The 6,000-nt window shown below is 41.1% G+C and overlaps 1 long non-coding RNA gene across 5 annotated transcripts in view; it reads left to right on the top strand.

Annotated features, from left to right (window-relative positions):
• The first annotated feature begins 1,155 nt into the window (after positions 1-1,155).
• LOC106897154 overlaps positions 1,156-6,000 on the top strand; it is a 73,847-nt gene continuing 69,002 nt past the window's right edge. For 4 of the 5 annotated variants that reach the window (XR_001413737.1, XR_001413735.1, XR_001413739.1 and 1 more), the window contains exon 1: positions 1,156-1,293. This is a non-coding gene — a long non-coding RNA (uncharacterized LOC106897154). The remainder of the gene's footprint in view (positions 1,294-6,000) is intronic. The other variant, XR_001413736.1, reaches the window with a different exon arrangement.

Below are 6,000 nucleotides of genomic sequence, written 5' to 3'. Positions count from 1 at the left end.
TACATATTTCAATCTCTGAGTGACTTAATATTTCGTGCTAAAACATTTTCAACCTTTAAAAACAACACTTCTATCAGTCATGTTACAGTTTTAAAGTTTGCTGTCTCACGACTTGCCAGAACTTCAGCAAATGCTGGGAAGCGAGCATGTGGTTAATCATGACAAATTATGGGATATTTGTTCCTTAAGTTTGACAATCCTGTGGGAGGGTCAGCTAGTGCTCTTGTATATTGACCTCAGTGTTGAAACATGTACCTTTTCCCCCAATCTCTATTTTAGGGTAAAATAATAGAATAATTTCCCTAGATGTAGGCTATTTTTTCCTTCTAAATGGTAGCAGTTTGAAATCTGTGTGAGATTTGCAATGTTATGGATTAAGAGATAAGTTAACAGAGACCTTGAGAAAGTAAACAAGGCATAAGTTAGATGCAGGATGTTTCATTGGTCTATAGGGTCTTCCATGGCTACAGAAGTAAAACTTAAGTCTGTTGTTTCAACAACATACATATTGTAAATATATATGTTTCTATTATTACATACATATATATATATATAGTCCCACTAACTAATCTACTGCTCTATTTGCAATGTGAAGGAAGCATTGTGGTGTCTTTAAATATGTGAAGCTAACGAGCCTGTTCCTGTTAAAATTAGTTGCAAAGCTCTAGCTGATATCAACAGGAGCAATCTCATTATTCTTGATGATCATAAGCTGATAATCATGACAACCAACTTGGGAAACAGAGACGAACTATAGTCTCAAAGGACAGATCATTGAGGAGGTACAGGTGCGTAAAGGGATGCAGGAACATGTTGTGCTTGAGACTTTGTTACACCACAGATTTCCTGCATGGCTTTTAGACTAGTTAATATGGTTCCCTTCTGAATCTGTAAACTGGGCATAGCAGCACATCCTTAACATTAAAAGGAGTGATATACTCAGATAGTGATCTGTGGCACATTCTGTGGTTGGAAGAGATTGCTCGTAAGACTCAGGCATAAGCTCAGTCTGAAACAGTTGGGTAAATAGTACTAGTAGTTAATTAATTATTAATTAGTTCAGTTAATTAGTAACTGCTGGAGTAACAGCTGTTGCTCCTGTTTGTTGTGTAAGAGAGTTGTGACCCTTGGTCTCATGTGGTGCTCGTAATGGCATCACAGTAGAGCAGCAAAGTAACGGTGCCGCAAGACAATTACTGCCTCTTTTCTTACAGATATATTCACATTGCTGCAGATTAATGAGGTAATATGTGTCAAGTCCCTTCCAGCTTGAGATATTCTACGATTTTACAGGTGAAAAAGGGGGCCTGCATGAAAGATGGGGAGAAATGTTTTAGCAGGGCCAAGGGGTAAGGGCTTTAAACTAAAAGAGGGAAGATTTACATTAGATATAAGGAATAGGGGTGGTGAAACACTGGAACAGGTTGCCTGGATGTATATGCCCTGGAAACATTCAAGGTCAGGTTGGACGGGGCTCTGAGCAACCTGCTCTATTTGAAGATGTCCCTGCTTGCTGCAGGGGGCTTGGACTAGATGACCTTTAAAGGTCCCTTCCAGCCCACACTATTCTGTGATTCTATGAAATGCAGTAAGTGTGTACACATTTAGGCTGTGGGATATTTAAGGCAATGAAACTTGATTTAGCCTGTAACAAAAATAATTATGTTAAACTACTTTGTCTTGCGCTAGTTAAGGGCTGAGGATGTACAAAGACTGCTTGGTTCAGCTGACATGTGGTAACTTGTTAAACCTTGGTAATTCAATCTGAGCTCATATAAAGGTTTAGATAAGAAATTGTGGTTGTTTCTTCTGGTATCAACATGAAAACAAGTCTGGCAATATAAAGGTCTCAAGAAGATTTATACTGGTTAACAGAATTCCTCTCTCCTTTTCTCCCTTCCACTTTTTACCAACTGAAACTGGCTGAAGAACAAAATCTCTGTTTCATAGGAAATCTTGTTTTCTTATTTTTTTTTTTTTTTTTTTTTTTGTGGGGGGTTTTGGTCCAAATTGATCTGGGAAATATGAAGAACTTTTTCTGCCAACGAGAAATTTTGAGATAATTTCATTCTGGAAACAACAAACATTTTCTTTCCAATATAAATGTGCTCCCTGGTCCCTGCAGCTTTTCAGTGAAAATGGTATTTGACAGGTGACTATCATCTGCGTAGAGCAGTTGTGGGGCTATACAGGATTGGTGGTGCTTTGGTAGCCCTGCTCTGTGGAAGTCTTCTGCCTGTTGTTGAGGTCTGCTGAAGAGCTTCCAAGCTCTCAGTTGGCATTTACTGGTTGGTGATCGGAAATGCTGGAAATTCCTGGGATTTCCATGTTTTCTATGCCTTTAGTGGGAAGTTACTCCTTTTAAGGTTTGGGGTTTCCAGGACTTCCAGCTTATTGGTTAAAACTGTGGAAACTTGGTGTTTTCCTGCTTTGGGACAGTCTGTTGAACAGATCTGCCTCCTGACTCCTCACTAAACTCACCTTTATTTCAAGGGAGCCATTTGACACCTTGTTCTCCAGCGTCAGGGTGGTGGTCTGTGCTGCAGGATGTAGAAAGAAGGGCCTTCTGTCTGAATATTTAAGCTGTCTCCTCTTGCCGGAGACGTGCCTACCTTGCTTTGAGCTAGCTCGCTGGGCTACGGGTAGCAATCCAGCTGTGGAAGCGTGGAATTTAGTGTGGGCTAATTCCTGTATGCAGTTTACCCAGCTTCTTTGGGTGCGTCCTGCTAGACCACAATGGAAACTACCCACGCAGCTTCAAACAGCTAATGGAGCGGCCTCGCACCCACCACACCCAGCGTCTGGAAGATTCTGGCCCATCTTGGAGAGTAACACTATGCAGAGTTACAGCATCTGGCTTTGGCAAGTCTGCAGGCACAGCCTTTGAAACAAAAACAAAACCATGCATCCTCACCACTGTTTCTTCCCTTATTTACATGACTGAATGCTGCAACGCGCACATTATGGGTAGGAGCAGGAAGAATGCATCCCACCAGTGATTGTGAAGGAGCTGTAGTGGCTCAGCACCCTGCAGGATCTGCTGCTTGAGCTGATCCACAGCTTTTTCTAGCCACACCAAGGGTTTCACACATCTTAAGCAGAGTTGTTGCTTGCAGTGTGAAAGCTACCTAAAAGGTGTCAGATTTGGCCTTCATGATTGAAGGAATTTTCTGAGACATTTTTACAGGCAGATTGCAAGTGCACCAGTCCTTGAACTCTGAATATCCATACATTTCACCAGAGATGCAGCTCCTTTCCTTGTCCTTTTCATACACGAGTGACACGTATCTCTTGTGATTGACGTGCAAACAGAGAAAAAAATGATTTCTTGCAATCCTGCTTGTGTTGCTGCGGCTATACTTCTCATGCTGAGGAACCGAGCACCTTCAACTCCTTTTATTGCCCCCCATGACTTGCACTTCACCGATCTTGGTCTATGGATGTCTGGAGATGGCAGGAGATAGCAAATATTTTAGATGAAAGATGATAGAAGAAAGCAGGAATTGTTTTCAGTCTTTGTTGGCATACCAATTCTCCATTTCAAGCACTGGCAGAAAGCCTTACTCTGGGAGTGTTAACAACGAATGTGTCTGATCTTTCATGGTTTAAGTGATTTCTGCATGAATGCATTGTGTTATCCTTGTGCAAGCACCTGTGCCTGTGAACAGATTTGAGCCCATAGACTGTTTTGGCTCTTCAGTTCGTCTTTGAAGATGTCTGCCAACCTTAGACTTCCACAGCAGGAATCTTGCGTAAGACCACATGTGCAACAAAATCATCCCATGTAGCATTTAAAACCCATTGTTTTTTCCATTAGTTAAGAGGAAACACAGTTAGACTAGTTTCTTGCCGAATGTGTTTTTTATGGCCTTCTCGCAGCTTTGATGATCTTGTGGGAGCATGTAATCATACATTATTAAAAGGAAATCCAAGCTACTCAAAGCTAAACACATCAGCTATCTTATTAAGGGGAAAAAATGTATGTTGATGCATTAGTAGGATTAAATCCCTGCAAGACGTCATAACCTTCTGTTGTGACTGCATATAGGGAACCTGATAATCTTAGTTGACCCTGTCATGAGGGAGAAGAAAGCTATTTTTATGCATACATTTTATTACAAAATGAAAGAAGGCACTCTAGGCATAAAGTGGAGCAAGAGAGGGTGTGTAAACACATATGTACATACTCATGTATACATTCTTTTGGTACATGCGTATTTCCTTCCAGATGCAGTTAGAGTCCTGGCTGCTGTGAGGGTTTGGCAGCTTTCTTGTGCAGTGTGGGTGTTTATCATTCTACTGTGATTGTTCACATTGTGATGAGTTTCCTCTTGGGTGCAATTTTCAGGCACATGTTCCTGTCAACCAAGGTCAATGCTGAGCCAGAGAAGCAGTGCACAGGTGGTATGTCAGAGTTAGCCTCTTTCTTTTGGCTGCAGACAGTGGCACTTCTTAATTTAACTTATGATTAAAGCATTGCCCTGTTATAATACCAAAAATATTAAGAGTCTTTCTGCCTGGATTTCAGAGAAATGGTTCTTTAAATAAACAAGGGAAAAAATGAGTGAATGCATAAAAATAGACTCTCAGGATTTAACCAAAAGCCTCTTGAAGTTGATGGAAAGACTTCTTGGATTTCAGCAGGCTGTGCTTCAAGCCCTTAATGCATGCTCTTCATTAGGCAGGAGGTGGCTTCTTACTTTACTCTCAGAAGGTATAGGGCTGGTGGTGGTGGAGAAAGCTCAGGGTGATGGGAGAGTTCATGGCAAAGAATGATTTTTCTGCTTGGGCGGCAACTGGGTTCTAAACAAAAAAGCCCTAAGGGGAGAAATGCATCAGGGTCATTACAACTGTCATTTGGCAGTTACTAACACGTATTCTTGAAAGAAACTGTTAACACAATTTTGCTGTTTCTTGCCAAACAGCAAGGGCAAGCTGGCTACAGTTTGGAGCGAGAGTTGGACTGCAAGCTTTAGAAATCCTCCCTAGGATCAGCTGATCAAAAAATATGGGAAACTGAACATGATTAACACTCCTACCTGCAGAATTCCATGCTCATCCATTCACAGACACATGCTGTGTTTCTGTCAAACTTTAGATGTGTAGTAGACATTATGGAAAGTTACACCAGTTTTTTTTTCCTATCCTTGAATGACAGTAATAAGAACCTATGATGAGGCAATACTTTAAGATCAAGGAGGTTGATATTAATTGACTTGGAAGAAATTTATTCAGCCATTTAGACTCTATAATGACTTTGATGCCACTAGGAGTGGATAAAAGCCAGATTTCAGCCTTGTTGGCCAGATTTATCCTGTTAGCGCAGCACCTCCTATCCAGAGTAAAGGAGGAGTTGCTTATTCCTCCCACGACCTTAATGTTTCTCTGTTTGTCCTGTTTAGCCTGGAACAAACAAGTCAGAACTTGCCTCTCACTGTGTCTAAATTGCCAACATCCATGACCTATGAGAAATTCAAGGCCTGAGAAGGGACACTAGTCCCAAGGGTTTATCACAACTCAGGGTTCCCTATGTCTCCAGTACTGCCACTGTGCTATGGCTCCATCAGCCCTTTTAGGAGGGCTGGTAGTAAAGTAATGGTAGCCTGGAGTTCAAAATCAGCAATAAAACCTGAAAAAGGGACAAACTATGTCTGTGGTGGCAGGGGTAATTATAATGTTGTACTGAAGCTGGACAAAGAAGGATATATAAAATGTGGGCTGGAATCCAACTCACTTTTTTTTTCCATTGCTGTCTTGGTTCACTTGGGCAGTTTATCTGTGATTCTGTATTACTAGGTTATGTAAACTAAATATTGCTCAAATGCTTGACTTCAGCAAGTTCAACACAATCTAGTCCAGCCAATACAGTAAGCAAACTCCCTGGAAGCTTATAGAAGATTTTTCTTATTGCTCTGAAACACTTGTTTTGTTGAGATGAAGTTGGTACTTTTTAATGTGCTTTTGAGTTTGTTTGGAGCACTTGACCGTGCCAAGCCCTGC

Source organism: Calidris pugnax, unplaced genomic scaffold (assembly GCF_001431845.1).
Source record: "Calidris pugnax isolate Ruff unplaced genomic scaffold, ASM143184v1 scaffold211, whole genome shotgun sequence".
NCBI classification, from domain to species: Eukaryota; Metazoa; Chordata; class Aves; order Charadriiformes; family Scolopacidae; genus Calidris; species Calidris pugnax.
The sequence above is the reverse complement of the archived record's forward strand: the minus strand, read 5'-3'. Positions and strand labels throughout refer to the sequence as shown.